Source organism: Rhinolophus hipposideros (genome assembly GCF_964194185.1).
Source record: "Rhinolophus hipposideros genome assembly, chromosome: 7".
NCBI lineage: Eukaryota > Metazoa > Chordata > Mammalia > Chiroptera > Rhinolophidae > Rhinolophus > Rhinolophus hipposideros.
Window position 1 is genome coordinate 13,433,037 of NC_138053.1, and position 21,437 is coordinate 13,454,473.

Here is a 21,437-nt window from a genome sequence, read left to right on the forward strand (position 1 = left end):
AGAAAAGAACAGGGAAAGTCCTAATAAGTAAATGTGTATTTTGGTGATTCACTCAGTGCCTTATAGCATCCCAGGATCTCTCTAAGATTCTGTAATTAAAGATCTGACAGAAGAATAAAAATGATGATGATGAGAATTCATGAGACAGTCACATCCTAAAATATTCAAAATGAATAACATTGTATGATTCACCAACAAACAAAGTCTGGAGTGCTTCGCACAATTTTTTGTTTGTTTTATTTCTTTCCATCTGTGGCTATGAAGGTCAGACAATAAAATTAACATAGGATTGGGAACTAATGGTCTAAAAGAAAATAGGTTACTCCCTGAATTTTAGCTTCTGCTACAGTTTTTCAATTCAAATGAATGTGCGTGTGTGTTTTATTAACATTCTTGTTTCCTTCAGACATTTTTCATTGTAGGTTAGAAAAGAATATAGACTGCAGTTTTAAATGCTGTATTACCAACTCATTGTTTCATTATTAGATACAACATTAGATGTCATATTTTCATTCTTAGATTTGGAACCATATGTATATATTATGTAATATATAATTATAATATATATGAATATTATATATATATATATATTTGGACACTGGTTGGTTTCACAGAGCTTTTGAATATGCATGGTCTTTTATGTAGTAAGCATTCTCTCTTGTCCCTATACAAGCACATGACTTTATTTACCTTTTCATACTTACACACAGATTGGAGGATACTAACATTTCATGCTCTATGACCTAGGAATGTGAACCAGGACCAAATTTACACATTTTATCTACCAGAATCACATCTGAAGTGACATCACCAGATGAGAATTTGAAAGACAGAGAAGTGAGTTGCTATATAGATAGCACTGCTGGCTTCTCTTTAGCATAGGGTGAGGCTGATTTGATTTAGTTAACTAAGCCATAGCAGTAACTACCGGGTTTCCCCAAATATAAGACCTAGCGGGACCATCTGCTCTAATACGTCTTTTGGAGCAAAAATTAATATAAGACCCGGTATTATATCATATCATATCATATTACATTATATTACATTATATTATATTATGACCCGATCTTATATTGTATTAGAATAAGACCGGGTCTTATATTAATTGTTGCTCCCAAAGATGCATTAGAGCTGATTGTCCTGCTAGTTCTTATTTTCAGGGAAACACGGTAGTAAGTTACATTTCATTTTATTTTCTTTGTTTCAAATAAAAGGGTTGTATTGGGTGTACGTTCTGGTGTTGGTGGTAAACTGGTACTAATAATTGCTTTTGAATTATATTGTCTTTGTCAAAGCTTTACTTTTATTTTTATTTTTTTAGGAAATAGATACATTTCAGCCTGAGTTCATTTTCATACCAGCTCCCAGAACATTTACTAAGAATTAAAGAAACATATAAATTCATTATTTTGTCTATATGATTATTTTATGCACATGACGACAAAAGACTTTTCTTGACAAATGCTTCTGTCAGCTTTACCAACTGACTGAAGTGTATTGCGACAGACATAGCCACAGAGGAAACTACGCGTGGGATTTTATCATTTACCTAGCTTGTAATATTTTAAAATAATCTCTTAAAAATTGTGAAATACAACCCACTTACATGAAAGTTTAAAGAATATACATACATAGCAAGGTGAATAACTATAAAATACAAACCCTCGTAAACCACTGCCCAATCCAAGAAATAAGAATATTGAGTATAGACTTTATATCGTAATACATTTATGTATTCTTTTTCATTGACTCCCATTTGGCTTCAGCTATCCTGTATTATGGTCTAACATTGATGTCCCTTTTGAAAATAAATTATGGAGATTTTACTAATAGTACAGTAGTATTATGTTTCCCTTTCTCAAGTAAAACAGAAAAGTGTTCATTTTACTTCAAAGATATAAGAAGTCAATGGTAAGTTTGATTTTCTTATCCTTTTTCATTTCTGTTTTAATATAAGCATCTCATCTAAATATCTCTAAAGTGAGACAATATATAAGTCAGAAAAATAACATGAAATTCTACATCACTGTGGTTCAGGGCCTGTACCACTGTAAGAAACTGTCCTTCTCTCTCTGAGATTCTTCTCTCTCTTGAGATTGTTTGCAGCTGGCTTAGAAGACTTCTGCCAATCTAATTGTTTTTGCTGCTTTTTATGAACATGTTGCTTCTTTTCTCAAGAACTATACTTGTTACCTGTCAACATAAAGATTAGATTTAAGCTGCTCATTTTTATACTCCAAATGAACTCATCAGTCATGTCATTATCTACTGCTAAATTAGTCTCTTGCTGCCCTTAGAAGGGAATAGAAATGATCTCATCTGTTAATTACTCACATCACACTTATCACGGCATTTTGGAACCATTGTCTCTTTGTGGTGCTCTTTGGACTTCGCAAATACACTGCACAACTATTTGTCAGTGAGCTTCCTCTCAGTAGATTTCATTTTATTTTCTCTGTTTCAAATACAAAGGTTATATTGGGAGCATAATTTGTGAGTAACTGGTATTAGTATATTTATTTACAATTATATTTTCCTTGTCAAGGCTTGATTTTTAGAAGCTACGCATAGTGTTAGCATCAGTTTAGCTGGATGCATGCATCCAGACTATTTACTAAGATAGTGAAATATATAAGGTTATTCTTTTATTTCACCGTCACCACGATATTTGCTTCTACAGAAAATTTGCACCAACTATTTAAGAAGTATACAGAAAAAGTAAGCAAAACACTCTCACTAGTGCATCTAAATGCAAAGGAGAAGTACTGTATTTGATTTTGGATGTACAGTTTGAGATGCATTACACACAGGAAAAAATATTATGGTGGCATTCTGGATAAAGTTGAGACTAGAAATCCATGTTGGGACTTGTCTATAGAGTAATAATAATCAAAGCCATGGTTTTGACTAATGTTCGAATTATGTTCATAGGTGCAAGACCTACCTTTGCCTCCAATTACCAACAAATTATTTCAGGTATTAAAAATAAGAGAGGAAGTTCTGAGAAAATTATAGATTAGATGTGATATACCTATTATTTAGGCCATTGCTTTGGCCATGGCTGATGGAATGAAATTGAATTGTTTGGGATTTACTGTAGTTAGGTAGCCTATGCATTTCATCCTTTATCCTTGTTTCAGCTCCTGGTAGACATATAGATGTGACTTTTATTTGGGTTACAATGTTCCATCAGATTCATACTGTTTTGGTTATTTAGAAGTACATGCTGGTAGATTCAGAATTCCAGAAAGCAGGAAACGTATCATAATCTTTGAAATACATTTGTTCCTTTTATTCATCATCTTATTATTGTTATTGGAAAATCATCTAAGTTTTCTTATTTGATGTTCACAAATGCCCTGTGAGTGAAGCAGAATATTTATGATACATAATACGTAATGTGTAATATATAATATATAACATAATATATGTATGTTATACATACACATTTTTGATGTAAGCAGAAATAGACAGACATGTGAAATGACATGGTCAAGATGACCCAGTTTATAAGTAGTAGAATCAGGACTTGAATTCAGGGATTCTGCCTTCAGAATTTATACTTATGCCAATAAGAGTTTATTTTTTTTACAGCGTATTGAGAGATGTAGTCAGTTGGATTAGTTGACAATAGAGGCTTTCGTTAATAAGTATTTTTAAAAACGTGTTTCAATGTATTATCAATTTGCTGTGTAACTGAAGAAGTTAAAGCAGAAAAAATATCTGACTAAATCAAGGTCACTGTATTCAGAGGGAGTAGTTATTGACACCTTAAAATTCTGACTTTTAGGCCACAGAGAATGATGAAGATAATGTTTTTCAACCTCGAAACATGCTATGCATTGTAGTTCATTATAAAATGGGTGTTAGTACAAGTTGAAAGGGAAATTTATGTGTGGAAGCATTCTTTTTATTTTTAGAACTGCTTATTTATCTTTTACTAAAACCTAATAACTAAAATTATTACAGTGCAATTAGATGTATTTTTATTATTTTACATGCTGCAAAGAGAAAAATATCAAGTGGGTTAGGTCATCAAAGCATAACCTTTTTAAAAGATGTAATGTAATCCAAATTCCCAAAGGGACTTTAAATTGGGGTTCATTGTACAGTGTGTCATTTGGTTATAGGGGAATTAAACAAAGAAATCAATTGTCATAATTAGTGCAGGGCTTACTCTAAATTAATGCTGTATGCCGTTAATGAACCATTACTGCAAAACTAATAGAGCCGAGAAGTAAACGCTGTTCCTAGCACTGTACATATTCGTGTAACATAATCAAATAGGCTAGTACTCAACCATGAAAGTTGTATTGATTTGGGCAGTTTTTAAAACAGTAAGTAAAAAAGGTAGTGTCTTCCAGAGGGGAAAAATGACGTGATTAAGAAAAGTCATTTTATTTGCAATTTTAAAAAAATATGTCTCAGATTGCAGAGAGTGTGAGAAATATATCTTACCATAAGTGCATGGCTTAGGAAAGCAACCCAGGAAATCTTTATGTACAGGTAGTGAAATAAACATCATAATTATTTGTTGTGTAGGATACATTGAATAAAAAACTTCACTGGGATTTTAAAACTTTCAATTACTTTTATCTAATTTAGGTAGATGGCACACATTTGTTGCTGAAATTATTTTCGACATTTAACTATAAATGGAGATTATTCATGATTGAAAAGAATACTCCCTGTAGAACCTATGGCATGCATTGCAAAGCTTTGGGTAGAAGCAGAAGTTGTAGCTTCCCTCCTTTAATCAATAATACTGTAAACTACATCTGTTTTCTCTATGTTGGTAGATAGAGCAGAGGGAACTTTGTGTACTTTCAAGTGTGTACTTGGTGATGGTGCTGGAGTGGTGGTGGAGGCAGTTGTGGGTTTTTGGCAGCAGATGAACTTAAGGCTGAATGGTTTAGGTAACCAAATATAGCTTTTATGAGTTCTTCTGAAGCCGATCCAGGATATCATCCCATTTCTTCCCCCACAAAACCCACTGTATCAAACCCTTCAGTCAAATGCATTGCAAGCTGTTTTCACACTGCTTTATTACCACCGAGGGAGTAGCCATAAAAAAGTTCGCAGAAGGGATTGAAATTTGAGAAATATTTATTAATCCTGACTCTAAAAGTAAATTTTTAAGAAAAGAAAAAATTGGAATTTCTGAGGGAAATTAACACAGTTGTTCTTGATCTTATCAGGCACACTATTTAAAAAATATATTGGGGAATATCTCTGCACTGTCCTTCCATGAAACGCACACGCAATATAATCTACATACACATCACCAATGAAAATACTGATTAAAAAAATCTTAATTATAATATAAAGGAGAAATATTGGAAAGCTATTTATAGTCAAATATTTCAATATATGTGTAAATGCTTATTTATCTCTGTACTGGATCTGTTGAAGTAGTGGGATACTCACACAGATGTGTAGAATTACTATGAATATATCAGCTATGAATGTGGACTGAGGTGGCAACATCAGTGCCACAACATATTTTTCTGAATCGGGGCCATTCTTGGTAAACTTCCAGACAAAACAAAATACAATCTTCCTTCATATGGTAGCTGCGTTTTTGGAAAAAATCTATACATCTTAAAACTCTGACAAAATACTTTGCATTTATATGTGGAACACAGCTAGCTAGTATTTAGGTTTAGAAAATTGTAAACAAGATTTTCACCTATGTGGCTGTCCGGTATGATGTTTCAGACTCCTGTGGGGACATGGGGACAAGACCTTATTGGCTAGTATTCTTTATATGTCTCAGGGTGTCAAACATCCCAGCCTCTGGCTTCCAAAAAATTCCGGTACCATCTACCACCCTGGAGCAACCCACAAATGGCCCTTATATATTCGTCCAATTTGAAGGGACCTTTTCATTATTATTAATAATAATTTCTGGATTCTGATATGCCTCGTTTTATTAGTTATAAAGACGTCATTATTCCTGGAGCCTTCATGGTATTTTGATCCAAACTTTACATGTAAGGAAAATTAAGGTTAGAGGGAGTAATTATACATTTTCAAAATATTAAAACAGAATATTTAGCAAACTAATATCAAAGCAGCAACCACATATCTACCAAAACAGCTATTTGGCAGAGTAAGTGAAAAATTATAAAGAAACAAATCAGGCAACATAAACCCCAGCAATAATTTTCAGTTTTCAACCATGTGTTTTGGCATCGTGTGTTGGCCCAGTGATCAGCCCAAAGCAGCACTGGGCTGGAACCAGTCCCAGCTCTGTCACGAATTAGTTATGGTACTTGGATAAGTCACTTACCCCCTCTCTGTGCACTTTCTTCATCTATAAAATAGAGTAATGTTCACTCCATCTACCTCATTATTAGGACACAATAGTATCACATGTGAACCTATAACAGTTAGTACCGACAGTCAGAAATGCGTCTTGTTCGGTCTCCGTTTTGTATGTGACCTGTTTATTGCCGTTTTGGCTTGTAATGTCTATCACAGGCTTTATACAGTTGCAAGAAAGGAACAGTTTAGAATATTTGAACTTACACTATGAAACGTTCTACCTACAGGTTAGTAAGTAGTTAGCCCGAGAAATCTATATCTACATGCAGTATAATGATATATGTAAATGTCTGTCAATATATTGAACATACAATATTTTTAGTTCATTGGTTCTCAAAGTCTAGTTCGGGCCCTCCTCTGGATGGTCATCATCCTTCAGGATGTCTGCAAGGTCGAACTTTTCTCATGACATTACAAAGACCTTGTTTGTCATTTCAATCCGTTTCTTTCTGAAAGTACAGTTACATTTTCCAGGGGTTACATGACAGAGCAGGGGACTGGATTTCGAAGCAGATAAGAGGATCTAGCTGTCTTTCATTAAGCATCATGAGCTGCAGATTTAAAACAATGTCACTCTTCTAATACATTTGTGTGTATATCTGGAAAATACCTCACTTTTAATTTCTAATACAGTAAACATTGGTAAATACAACCCACATAAACAAAAGTTTTCTGGGGTCTTTAATCATTTTTAAGAGGTGAAGGGTTCCTGGGACTACATAGTTTGAGGACCATTGATTTAGATTATGCTCAAAATCTCTCATTAAAGAACTGGCAGAATTGGTTTTTCTGTAGTAAGTGTTTTTTTCCCTGGTCCTGTTTGGAGCTACGTGACCGTAATCCTTCTGCTTTCTCTTTAGGCTCTTTGTGAATCATTTTGATCTGTGTTGGAATAGTTGCTTCTTGAAAACAGAATTGCTCTAGCAAATGCAAAAATATTTCAGGCCTTTTATCTGTAAATGCTGTCTTCTCAGGTGGCAATCTGCCATCCTTTGGTCTGCGTAATCTGCAAAATGCCCCAACTTGCCTCCTCTCCATCTGCCTGTGGTGGACTCAGACAGCTGCCTCCCGAAGAGTTGCATGGAAACAAGAAGTGGATTTTATAATCATTGACTTTTGGGCAGAAAGGAAATCACTTCCTGGGATGTATGAACTGCAATAATGGCTCTGCTTTGCAGAAATAATTGACTCTATAGACTTCTTACTATATGTAAGTCCCTACCTTGTTTTCCTGGCTGCTGCAACCAGTGCTTTGGAGTTTCACTCTGTGACCATACTGCATAATCTACAAAATCTAGTATGAAATATGTAAAGCCCCTTATGAATACAAAGATCTATTATAAACCAGGTTTTTTTTTTCCTTTTCACTCAAATATTTTTGTTTTCTGTAAACAGTGTTACTCTTAAAATGTTGATTGCTTTGATTATGTTTTAGTCATGTCTCATGTAGCTTCTATGTGTTTAGAATAATATTAATGTCTACTTACTGCACAGCTGATAGTATTCTCTGCAATGGATCTAATCCTATTTTTAAATCAACAGAATTGTATTGGCTGGATTGTGTAACAGTTATTCCTTCCCTTTTTTTTTTTTTTCTGGCATTAATTCATAGGTCCATGCATTAGGAAGTGCCCAATAAAAGAGGATCCTGTCAGTCCCCAACTTATGAATGACTTACGTATAAAAACAAATACCATGTTTCCCTGAAAATAAGACCTAACCGAAAAATAAGCCCTAGCATGATTTTTCAGGATGACATCCCCTGTACATAAGCCTTAATGCGTCTTTTGGAGCAAAAATTAATATAAGACCCGTTCTTATTTTCAGGGAAACACGGTAACAAAGATTCCAGTTGGAAAGTGGTACCCCAGGTCTTTGTGGACAGGGATCCTCTTACCCCACTACCCCCACCACCAGTTGAAAACAGTCAAACAAGGAATAGCAAGAATATGTCCTATGTGCTGTTGGGGGATGTAGGGTCCTGCAGAGCCCTCATCAGAGGTTCTGAAATCTCCTAAGTCAAAGGAACCTTGTACATGACAGGCCCACTTGGAGATTCCCAGAGGATGTCCCACATTAAAACTCCTGAAAATCCCAGATGACAGAAACCTGCTTAACTATGTTTAGTCCAAAGTTTCTTTAACTTCATTAGCCACAGAAACCTTTTACGAAACAAACATATTTGAATAAACTCTATGACACTTCTGTTATGGGCAGGGCATTATTTGGGAAATATGGACTAAGAAAATTCATCTCTTAAGTGGTTATAGAGAATGTGTCCAAGCAGAAGTTGATCCTGTATCCTTAGCTGGAGGACAGAATGGACTTTTTGACAGGAGCTAGTTGTCTAAATGCGTATGTCTGACCGTCTGAATTAGCAAGTTTTATACTCTACAGCAAATGTGTGATGCATTTTGTGGACTTCTGGGGGAGAGTTTGTTTTGAAACAAATCTATCTACTTAATGTAGTAGTCAGTGCTTCAAAGATAGCCAGTTAGCAAATTGGGAATGGGTTGATACTAATTTTTTACCTTAAGCTTTGGAGAGTTAATGTAACTTTGAAATGTATTGAAGAGCAAAGGAAATATTTTAGCAAAAGGAAGAGACAATTTAGGATGAAAAGAAAAATGAAAGCATGAGAAGCCTTTTAGCCCAATGCACTACTAAATCTGGATCACAAATGGCACGATCCTTTACGTGTGTCCTGCAGAGGGGCAATCATCATCAACAAATATTTCTTGAAAAATATCTGGCTGTGTAATACTAAATTTGTTTTTCTCTGAGGGAAGGCTGTGTGATGGAATATATCTATGTGAACACACGCAGGAAAACAAACACTCATCCATTGTTATTTCTCTTTTCCAAATCTCCCACAACTAAAACTGAAACTTAATAGCAATGAAATGCCAAGAGAATAGATGCGTGAAAAGGCTGACTGAATATAGAACCGATGTTACATCTTAAATATAGCTGAGCTGCCAAGTTTCTCCTGGAATGCAGCAAGCCAAACATGTTAACTGGAGAAATGGTACTCCAAATCAACTTCAAAAGGTATATATATATAAATCTTTTGGAGGCTTTTCTATTTAAGTGGCTCCCAGGAACTGGCTTATCCCAACTAGTTCACCTTAGTGATAACTCTTTTCTTGAGCCGCCCTATCAATTATATGAAGCTGTGAGAGTATAGTTTTGATACAAAACCAACTTCAGAATTCTTCAAAAGTTTGTTATCATTCGGGAGAGTTCTAAATTTCTAAGGACCCAGGGAGAAAAATTTTAAAAACCCACTTCATTATGATAAATGGTGGTGAGCATACAATGTGATATACAGATGATGTATTATAGAATTGTACACTTGAAACCTATGTAATTTTACTAACCATTGTCACCCCAATAAATTTAATCAAAAAAAGAAAATATGAACCAACAAATCTTCATATTAGAGTCAGAATTAAGCAGTTTGGAAGTAGCTGTGCTTGGCTACTTCTCTAACTGGATGGGCTTGGTGCTTTGCCTGTGTGTAGTCAACTTAAAAAGGACATCCTAATTTTATTTTAGCCATCTGGAAATATAATTAAGAAAAAATAAATCACTTAGCAAAAAACATAAAAGGTAGTGTTTTATATTTTTAAAGCCTCTTTTATTATCTCTTTCTTTTTCTATTCTTTTCTTTTTTTCTTAGTGATAAGTTTGAAGATATTCGCTCAAGGAATTCTAATGGCATTAATTTTCAGCACCATAAAAACCAACTGGCTTGCCATAAATATTTGCTAATGATAACATTTTAAAGTACTTTCTCTAGTGATGGTACTAGGGAACTACTTTCTGCATACATTTCCACAATTGCTCATTTGCTCTAGTTTTTTTGACCTGTTGTAATTTCCTACTGATTGGATATAAGCCCTTCATGGATATATAACCAAAGTACCTGGACCAAATTCTTATAATCCAATATTATCTGGGGAGCTTCATAGAAATGTTAATCCTGGATCTGCAGTCTTAGCTTTTCAGGAATTCTACACGTAAATGGTGTCCTACTTCAACTCTTGATATAGGATAAAATTGCAGTGAACATGTCTTAATGCTTATTTCGCTTGTGTCTTCCCTTTTAGAAGCACTGCAAAGCTTGAATTCATTTATAATGACTTAATTATCTTTTTTTGCAGGGACAAATCTTCTTTGAGATAAATTTGATGGCCTCAAAATGGAATACCCCTACATTTTGCACAGGCATTCATTAGCTATTTGGGAAGATCACGGCCAGAAAACAAGTATCTTTGTTTCACGGAAACATACATCTTGAACTACTTTACTATGCTTTTGGGTCAAGAAAACTCCAAACATATTTTGTCAAATACTCTTTCTTCAACTTTGAAACCCATGTGGATAGCCAGGGAAAAAGCAATCTGTATGTTTCTAATTAATTTACACTTGACTCATCAGAATGTTGTTTTCTAAGAGCTATTTGATGTGTAAGACCCCTTATGAGCCTTTCAAATATGGCTTCTAAGCATTTTTCCTTTGAACCAGAAAGTCGCTTTTTTTTCCCCCCTGAAGCAAATGGAATTCAATCCTCAAAAGGCTTGATTTGGTTCAAAAAATTGTCAGACTCACACAATCTGACAAAACATGTTCTCCCACTTAAATGGATTAACTCATGCAGTAAGCACTAGAAATTAAAGGGCATTTTATATCATTTGGCAAAAATTTACCTAAAATGGCCACAATGTTAATGAAATTTTTGTTTATTTAGCAAAGCTCTCACATAAAATAACATTAGGCACACTCATGTGAATGGGCGTAAGTACTGCTGCAGGAAAATACAAAGGAATTAAAAAATTTTGTCTGAGACATACACATTGGTCTGTGAATGTATGCGCAAAGGGTTTTGAGTGTTATCTCCCTGGTTTCAGTCCTCAAGTTAGTGTTGTACACATGAGACTCATACATAGATTGGCATCATCCAATATTGCTTCTCTTACCTTTTATACAGGGATCCTAAAAGCAGTGATTACTACAGTGAAATACAGTGACAGATCCTGAGTACAACCATTGACAAATGTCCCAGGCAGGTCATATTTCATTATGTTTGCATAGTTCGAGTGTATGAGTATTATACTTTCATCTAAATTCTTTTTTTGATATTAGTTTTACAAGTACATTTTTGCTTTCTATCTAATAGACACTGTGAAATATCTACATTGATTTTCAAACTCATTGTATCATAATTGCCTGACTTACTTTTTACTTAGTCATTGTAACAAAAATTTTGTTTAGAGGCTTCCTGTCAGCTCACATACTACAGGAAAGAAATTCTTGAAGGTTCCTTTAGCTGTCTTCTCTCTCCCACAAATAAAAATCCTTAGATGAGCCCTTGTGATTTCTTCTACTGTTTATACCCAAATTTCTCCCTCAATTCAGGCACATACTAATTCACCATCCCTTTACAACTTTTGGTTAATGATTACTTACTTAGATTTTTTTTAGTTTGCAGACAAGAATATACAGAAGGTTTTACATTATCACCACTGAATTTCTTGTGTATATGTATACTCTCATGATACTATAGCCAAATAATTGATCCCGCTGAGTGCCTGCAAACCATCTAAATACTCTTAATTTCTATTGCCAGAATATCTTTCTTTTGGTCTTCTTCCAGAGTATTTCTTTTCCCCCCAAATAATATATACAACAGGCAGTTTGGGCATAATATAAAGACAAATGCAAATCCCACAGAATTCAAAATGCTTTTTTATAGAAGCAGGTATGTATAAGTTCTGAAAGTTGTTAATATGCTACTTAGAACAGAACCTATATCATAGGTTAATTTCAGAAACATGTTCATAGAGGTAATATCCCTGATTTCTGTATACAGATGGGTATTTTAATATGAAAAATCCACTGAATCCATTATTTTCATCATCACTAAGACACTGGAAGTTCACTGCATCCATCTATTTCTCTGTGGGAAGATTCAGAGAATTTGGCAATATGTACACCTTGCCTTCAGTGAGTTTATAATTCGATTATAATCCAAACTGCAGAATCCTATTTTCTTCCTATAAAGGAATGTAGACCCGTAGTTCCCTATTTCATCTTTAGTATTCAGGGCCTGGCATTTGAAATGAAGTTTTTAAAGTCATTGTAACAACCCTCAAAAATAAGTTTACTTCTTTAAGGATGTCCTTGGCATATCTCTCGATGAAAGAGCTTGTTCTGAGAGAGTACTTTTTAAGAACATTATCATCATCTTCCCACCCCACCTCTGCCCCAGTACGAGGAGACTTTTGTTTTCAGGTAGTATCTGTAGTGTAAGATGAAGTGGCTCTGGACATTTTTGTCACAATACAGAAGAACATTTAAACAGAGCGGTACATATATTTTGTAGCTTTAGTCCCTGATAAGCCATAACAAACAGTTAAAGCATACTTTCTACTATTGGGAACACTCTGGTTCACTTGTGGATTATAAACATATTAGTTAGGGTCAGTTCTCTTATAGGATAAAATTCAAAGTATATCAAAGAGCAAGGAGGGACTAAATGATTACATTCCAGTAGATTCAATTTGACCACAGTTAGGATTCAGATGAATAGGCCCTCTGGAAGAGCGAGGAGAGAAAGGGAACCTCTTGGCATTTGATAGTCAAGAGAAAACTTTTTTTTTTTTTTTTTTTTTTTAGCTTTAGAAATGGTTTCATAGATGACTATCTATTTATCTGAATTGTCTTTCTGTGGGGTGAGAAAACTACCAAAATCAGTTTGTAAATCACTCATTCCTGATATAAATATCAATGGTTTCTTAGTAACTACATTTAAACATATCAGAAATGGAATCATTCTACTATGAGATTAGAGTCCCTCTCAATAGGTGAATAATCTTGCTTATTAATAGAAATAAGTAATCCAGACTACAATTCTACCTTCTAGAAAGTGTAGGTAAGATTTCACAAGAACAAAACAATCATATAAAACAAAACAATTTGAATGATCTGAGAGCCCTTTGTGCCCAATGTACATTTAGTATAGCAGGTATCATGCTGTTATGTTTTCCTTTCTTTGAACTCAGGGATAGGTTGGGAGAATGTTATTGGAACGACATGTATTCATTCAGGTCAGCAGTGTTCTGCTGAATTCATAGTAGGGTATATTTGGCTTTTCTCAAATTGCAAGATGGCTGCCCTGTTGTGAAGAATCATCCATATGTTTCAGTGGGTTAGGTGTTATACTTAAATAAGATGATTGGTTATTTGCTTACGTTTAAGAACCATTTCAAGATATTAGTTGGTCATTGTTTTAGGTATACAACTGTTATATCCCATAATACAATCCACTAAAGTTTACTTTAAAATGGAAATATTTTCCAATGTAACTAGATTGTTGGATTTTCATAGCATGATGCTTTTATTTATTTTTAATGGAAAAGAAGAAATATTTTTAATATTTTGGTATTTGTTTTTACCAAGGGAAAACTACTCTAAAAGAGAGAGGGCAGTTTGATGTTTAAAACTGAGAGGATAAATTACTGCTTTATCATAGAAGTGTCTTTGTAGGTTGGAAGTGAAAAATATTTTTAATTTAAAAGTGAATTTGGAGATCTGAGCATGCTCACTGTACATCACTTTAAAATTATTAAAGTAGTTTGATTTAATAGAGTGAATCTTCTCAGGCTGAGGAGTACTTCACTTTGCACTGCATAAGCTCAGATGTTAGAACCTGATCACTTCCCAGCTGAAGAGCTTATAAAAAATGTGAAGTACTCTAATAATTTTAAATTACTCTATATTGCACATTTTCAGGTCTCTGATCACCTCCAAATTCAAGTGCTTATAAAACTGCTCCCATAATTTTAAATTGCTATGTGCACAGTGATTTAAAATTGTGAGAGTGCTTCAAAGTTTTTTAATAAGTGCTTTAATTTAGAAGCGAGTTGAGCAATACTCCAGTATAACTTCAAGAAATTATTAAACTGATGTAAAAATTTATCCGCTGGAAAGAAAATTACATTATGTATAAAAGGGTGAGGCTCCAAAGGAATATATATGAAGATGAAGGTACCAAATGCTGAGGAACAACCAGTAAATGAAATGAGATAATAGGATCCTGGGGGTGGGGGGGCTTGTTGTTTTGTTAAGTTTGCTCACGGTTTGCCTGAGGCTATCGTTCTTGAAACTCTAACAGGTATTTCAGTTCCTTTAAGGTGGAAAATTGCATTTAGAGGACTTCACTGTAGATTCTCAGCATTTTAAAAGATGTCAGGAAATTTCTCCTGAAATTAAGGAAAAATGGCATTGGTAAATGAAAGGACTATATCTTAGAGAAAGAGAGAGAAGAAGGAGAAGAGGAAGGGAAAGGGACAGGACCAGGGAGAGAGAAAGGGGAGGGACTGAATGAGTGAGAGAGAGTTTATTGTTGAAGAGGTCTTGTCAGTCAGGGAGCTTCTGGACATTCTGACTGATTTCTCATTTTCCTATGATAAACAGGGAATGTTTTAAATTCTCCTCATGAATGATAAGAAATTACTTTCATTAAGAAGAGAATTCCTTTCGTAAACCAGTGGTTCTGTTCACTGTAGAGAAGCACTTAGATTTTTTTTTCTAACTGTACATCATTATTATTACAATGCATCGTTCATTTGACTTTAGAAATGCTACCATCCTACAGATCTAGAATTATCGTACATACGAAGGTCTGACAATCAAGTTCACGAACTTGTTGGAATGATGTTGCTAACCTTTTTTGATATCAAAAGGATTATTCATTATGAATTTGTACCAACTGGACAAACAGTTAACCGAGTTTACTATTTGGAAGTGCTGAAAAGGCTGCGTGGAAAAGTTAGACAACCTAAACTTTTCACCAACAATTCATAGCTCCTTTATCACAATAATGCACCAGCTCACAGGCACTGTCTGTGAGGGAGTTTTTAGCCAGGAAACAAATAACTGTATTGGAACACCCTCTCTACTCGCGTGATCTGGCCCCCAATGACTTCTTTGTTTACCTGAAGACAAAGGAAATATTGAAAGGAAGACATTTTGATGACATTCAGGACATCAAGGGTAATACGACGACAGGTCTGAGGGCCATTCCAGAAAAAGAGTTCCAAAATTGCTTTGAAGAGTGGACTAGGCACTGGCATCAGTGCATAGCTTCCTAAGGGGAGTACTTTGAAGGTGGCCGTAGTGACATTCAACAATGAAGTATGTAGCATTTTTCTAGGATGAGTTCGCAAACTTAATTGTCCGACTTTGTATTTGGGGGATAAAATATCTTGTGATGGGCCAGCTGTCAACAACCTGCTTTCCACATCTTCTCCAGCTTATTTTCGATGCTGTTCAGGTCAACATGGTGGTATACTTTGACTCAACATCTGAAATATCAAACTGTGAGACGGGGACACAGGCCTCATATATTTAACTAGAATTGTACAATGTCTTTGATTAATAATACTAAATTGAAATACGTAAAAGATAAGGATATTCTTTAATCAAATTGTTGAAGGTTTGGGATTTATAATATATTGTGATTCTTTGTACATTTGCAAACGTAGTCACAACCTTACTTCTAAGGAAAAGACATTTACATTTTATTAAATTGCAGATGAAATAAAGGGAAACTGACTGCGTGTTTCAGCAGTTCATGTTTCAGTATGGGAAATTATATACATCATTGGATTCTAAGGTATAATAAACGGGTGAGTGTTAGTTATTATTACTCACATTGCTACAAATATTACCATACCCCAAAAACATTTGAAATAGTTCTTCTCATTTCCATTTTGGCTTATATGAATTGAAAATAATGGTATCTTCCTTTATTTTTCTAAATATAGAAAATTAATCTCTGTAACTGCAGGAAAATAGGACTTTCTGAAATGTGATAGCAGATACATATACACAGTAAAGAACAGAAGGGATCTATCTGAGATCTTAAAAGGAGAGTGACTTTTCCTGGAATAATTTATCATTTGTCCTGTATCACCATTTTCTAAAACTTTTCTAGCATTGCTGAAACAAATTACATTTTGTGTCCCCAGTAGAGCGCCCACTACTGGCCTGGAACTCTGGCCATGAAGTCTAGTGGGAAGACAGGAGTTATCTGATTTCATGAAATTTAGTAGTTTGCTTTCATTGCCAGAGTCTGGTTATAATTTCAGGGTAGAATTATCTCATTGTTTTCTGCCTGACAGGATTTGTTTCTACTTCTTAAATCTCCACAGGCACTCGGTTAAAAAAAAAACCCTCCCCGTTGCTTTTGGTCTTACTGGGGATATGCAGACAGTGGGGAGGGAAGGACAGAAGGAGTTTCTGTTTCTGAGTCAATTCTGGGCAGTGAATAAGATGTGTTTTTCTTATAGTTGTCAATGAAAGACCATCCCTTTAACTACCTAGCTTATTAGTCATATGCATTGCCTTAAGATATTGCTCCCCCAAATCAATACCCTCATTTCCTTTCCATCTGCCTAGACCAAGATAATTAGACTCTTTGCTTTGTTTTGTATATAATGAAGGAGGCAAGTAGGGCTAGTAAGGAAAAAAGGTTCTCTCCCTGTGGTAAATGTATTGACATTTACAGACACCGACAGAGCACAACATGGAGAGAGTAATGAGAAATTTGACTGCTTCCCCCGCTTTCTCTGCTTTCTGCTTTCGAGCTGCTGCGTCCCACAGTGAATTACTAGCTACAAAGAAAGGGAACTGCTTAGGGACTGACAATTGAGAGCATTTACAATTAGCTGAATTGATTAACCTTTACAAATGCTGTTACTTTATGAGGTGTTTTTCTCAGCCCTGGTTGAACAGTATGCCTTATTGATTCAACATAATCCTTTATGGAAGCCCTGGTTTGTCTGTGACTCCAGCAGGCATAATGCCTGCCTTGGTCATCGCTTCTTCATGTTCTTGGGAAAAGTTGACACGGAAGACTGATTGGTATTATGTAAATGGGTCCATGTCTCCCTCTGGGAAGGGTGTGCAGCTGGCAGAAGCCAGGGCAAAGACCTGCCTCTCTGCATTCCCATCTCCAGGCTGCAGACACAGAGGTGCCAGCTCCTGTGCCAGCTTCTCGCTGCCTCTCAGTTCATAGCCTTACTCCAAATAAGCTACCCGAGACAGGAAAAGAGTCACAGACAGCCCTCTGAGGTTTCCAACTTCTCTCTATTCCCTAGTTTTTATTTAGGTTTCCTGAAATAATTTGAATTATGTGTGTTCATGTGCAAGGGACAGGGGTGGTGGGAAATTGTCAAAAAAAACCCAGAATTATATTTAGCTTAATTTCTGAAAAAGATTATAGACTGACTTTGAGTGCCACTTTGGCTAGTGATACCAAAATCGATGACAGAAAGCATTTTCTTTTCATCAGTTTCATTCAAAGAAGCTCTGTGCTCAGAAATAAGGACTATTGCCTAGAAATGGCTGCCTTCCACCCCTCATGCCCCATAAAACTATATGAATACAAAGTAAATATTATTTGGTTTTCTTTTCCTTTTCTCTTTCCACGTTTTCCTTTTATCTTTCCTTTTTTCTTCATTTCAAGTGGTGTATTTTTGTGATCTTAACTATAAAAGAACTGACTTGAAATACTTTGAAATTTCAAGCGTACTTGAAATACGCTTGAAATACTGCAGAGTAAATCCTTCAGCTGTTCCATCAGTGTTCCTACAACACATCCTGCACCCAAGACCGGTTACATGATTTGTGGGGTTCAGTGCAAAACGAGGATGGAGGGCCCCCTGTTCATAAATTATTCAAACTATCCAAACAGTGCTAGCACAGCATTAAACCAAACTCAGCTCTCAGCATGAAGCCTTGTGTGATCAGCACGAGTCACTGACCATGAAGTAGGCCCTTCCTTCACCTTGGACACTGTGTTTTGTGAAAAGTTTGAATGAGGCATGGGCTGGTGTTTGTTTCCTTTTCCCACTCAAATTTACACTCCCCTCATGTGAGAATGGTTTATTCTGGATCATACTGAATTGCGTATGTTTGTTTACCCTTTGCACTGCTGCGTCTCGTTGGGTCTGAACTGAGAGCACCACGCTGACGCACATCTGCATAACAAGGGAACCCAAACCAGACCCCAATGACTCGAAACACTTTTATCTATGCCGGAGTTCTGAGAGTGGAGTGTTTGTCACTTTGTGCATCCAGTCACTGCAGAAGAAAGTTTGTTTTGCTTTTTGTGATTAAACTATTTGGCTTGATGCACATGCAAATATATGTGCATTTATTCTAACGTAATACATGTACCTAGTCAAATGCACAGCATTTTTCATACATCTACGTGCATAACAGAATTGAATTTATGGCATTCCAAGACACAGATGAACAATGATGGAAAACGGCCATTTTTTTTTAAATGAAGAATTGATGCGTTTTTAAAGGAAAAAAAAAATCAGGGAGCTGCTCTAATAAAGTCTGCAGCATTCACAGCATGACAAACAAATTAGAAAACAGCAGATGCAGCACAAATTAAGATGTATTTAGCACAGCAGCCCATCAGATGTGTGAACGTCTTTTGTAACTCAGCTTTGCAAGGTTGATGTATTGCACTTGAGACAGCTGATAATGAACCCTCCTAGCAATTAGAAGTGGAAATACTGAGGAGTCAAGATTGTGGTGTTCCCAGTGGGCCAAAAAAGGGGGGAAAAACCAACAAGAAACAAAAAACAAGAAAAAACAAGATGTGAAACTTACTTCTTTATGTGTTTGCAAAACAAAGAGAATGTTTCAATTTATATACTGGTGTGTTTGAATTTCTCTTGCCTTTTAAAAATTTCTACTTCATTTTAATTAACATCCGATTCCAAAGTATCATTAAATAAGTATGAATTCTGTTGCAGTTACACACATTCTATGGCTAATACAATGTCTTTTCTTTATGGGATGCATTATTTAGTAGTCTTACATTAAGACAATAACTTCAATCATTGTGCCTTCAAATGGCAATAACCATGGTAATGGCTTCACTGAGTTGCTCCCTGATTCTGTCATTGTGTTTTCCTTTTAATATTAGAGCGTTGTTTCTATTTCTTCGTAGAGGGTGTGTTTCCCCCAATTTCTGTTTTCTGAGAGTGGAAGCACCTTTGCAGTAGGGGACCAAGCATCCAAGTCCATTTATTAGGTGAAATTCTATCATAACCCAGTGCAAGAGCTAACAAAGCATTGCTAATGTTTGCTTCCCCACTGCCCCCATCAATATTTGATTTAAGCACGCATATAATTTCCTTCCTGGAGGAAGTGGTACCTGGCAGTCATTCTGCAGAGTTAGCAGCAGTCCCTCATTTTGTCAAATGCAGGTTTTGACAAACTTAGAGAGCTTGAACGGACTCATAGGAGAATATGCCAAGCAGCATAAAGGTGAAAAAATGGTACCAAATAAGGAAACCTTATTGGTGTATTCTGCCTAGGAAAGAGATATCTGACAGGTGATTTAAAATGTGATCCTCCTTTGTGAAAAATCTTAGGTGACTCTGATGTTCACGATATTGAAAAAGTCAGCATTACAGGCACCATTTCCTCTTGAGTTTGTTTCCTACTATTGTGTAGTTGCAATCTCTGTCCTAAATCCCAGACCCCCAAACAGTAACCTCCCAGGATCCACTGTAAGTGAAGTTTAGAGGACTGCACGGGTGAATTGAACCATTACATTCACATTTCTGTAAGACAAATACAAATGCAAGTTCATGTGCTGGTTCATCCTATTGTGAACCCAAAGGACAGAATTTACTTCACAAGGTAAATTACTTATGAAGGTAAATTTACTTCACTTTCTAAGCTACGCAGAGAGAGGGGTCCAAACAACAGTGTTCTGGGTTCCCGTCATAACTTGGAAATGTTTACAATGTCCAGAGCACTGTATGTCCTACAGTGGAGGAGGACGTCCTCCAATTCCTTGTAGCAGGAATCCATTTAGGGGGCACCTGTCTTGACTTCCAAATGGAACAAAAGGAAAAGTGATGGCCTCTGCATCATAAATATGAAGAGGACCTGGGAGAAGCTTCTGCTGGCGGCTCGTGCCATTGTTGACATTGAAAACCCAGCTGATACCAGTGTCATATCCTCCAGGAATATTGGCAGGCGGGCTGTCTGGAAGTTTGCTGCAGCCTCTAGAGCCACTCCTATTGCTTCTTCACTTCACTTCTCCTATTGCACTTTGCTCACTCCCAGAACCTTCTCTAACCAGATCCAGGTAGCCTTCAGGGAGCTGTGAGTTCCCATGGTTACTGATCCCAGAGCTGACCACCGGCCTCTCCTGGAGCCATCCTACGTTATGCTGCCTACCATCGCTCTGTGTAACACAGATTCTCCTCCACTCTATGTGGACACAGCCATCCCGTGCAACAGGGAGGGAGCTCACTTCACAAGTGCGATGTGTTGGATGCTGGCCCGAGAAGTTCTGCGCATGCGTGGCGTCCTCTCCCTCGAGCACCTGCGGGAGGTCTCATCTGATCTCTGCTTCTACAGAGATCCTCAGGAGATGGGAAAGGTTGAGCAGACCACTGCGGACAAAGCATTAACCTATGAGGAACCTCAGGGTGAATGGACTCTGCTCCGGTTCCCAAACTCACTGCTACTCAACCTGAGGTCGCAGACGAGTCTGAAGGTGAGCAGGTGGCGTTGGTACCTTTTCAGCAGTTCCTTGCTGAAAACTGGAGTGTTCAACCCATCACTGAGGACTGGACAGCAGCTCCCGCTGCTCAGGCTACTGAACAGGTAGGCACGGCCACTGAGTGGTCTGAAGCTGTTCTTCCACATGCTGCTAAACAGAATAGGAGGCAGGCATGATTTGAAATTGTGTGACCGAGATGAGAGGTCATGAACTCACAGGGCATAGACTAGAATAGACCTGCAGCTGTTTTATATATTTATTTTTAAGTGTTTAAAAATGAATGCAACGATTTTAAGATCAGGAGACTGTCACAAAGATTTGGATTTCAGTTTTTTGATAAATCTGCTGGTGGTGGGCCTGAGTGTCCAGGTGGTCACAATTGGCTTCAGGTGGGCTGGCACTTGCCTAGTTCCACAGTACCGCGTCCTCCATTGCCCCTTTCACTGAGCTCGCATGTCAGCTGCTATTTATTATGCTGCTTGCACAGGTGGTTTTCTCA

General features: G+C 36.4%; 1 pseudogene across 1 annotated transcript in view; it reads left to right on the top strand.

Moving 5' to 3' along the window:
• The window catches only part of LOC308499494 (small ribosomal subunit protein uS2-like), a 101,672-nt pseudogene extending 80,558 nt beyond the window's left edge, over positions 1 to 21,114 (top strand). Inside the window, exon 2 of the transcript in view lies at positions 20,198 to 21,114. The product of the transcript in view is annotated as a small ribosomal subunit protein uS2-like (transcript). The remainder of the gene's footprint in view (positions 1 to 20,197) is intronic.
• The last annotated feature ends 323 nt before the right edge of the window (positions 21,115 to 21,437 follow it).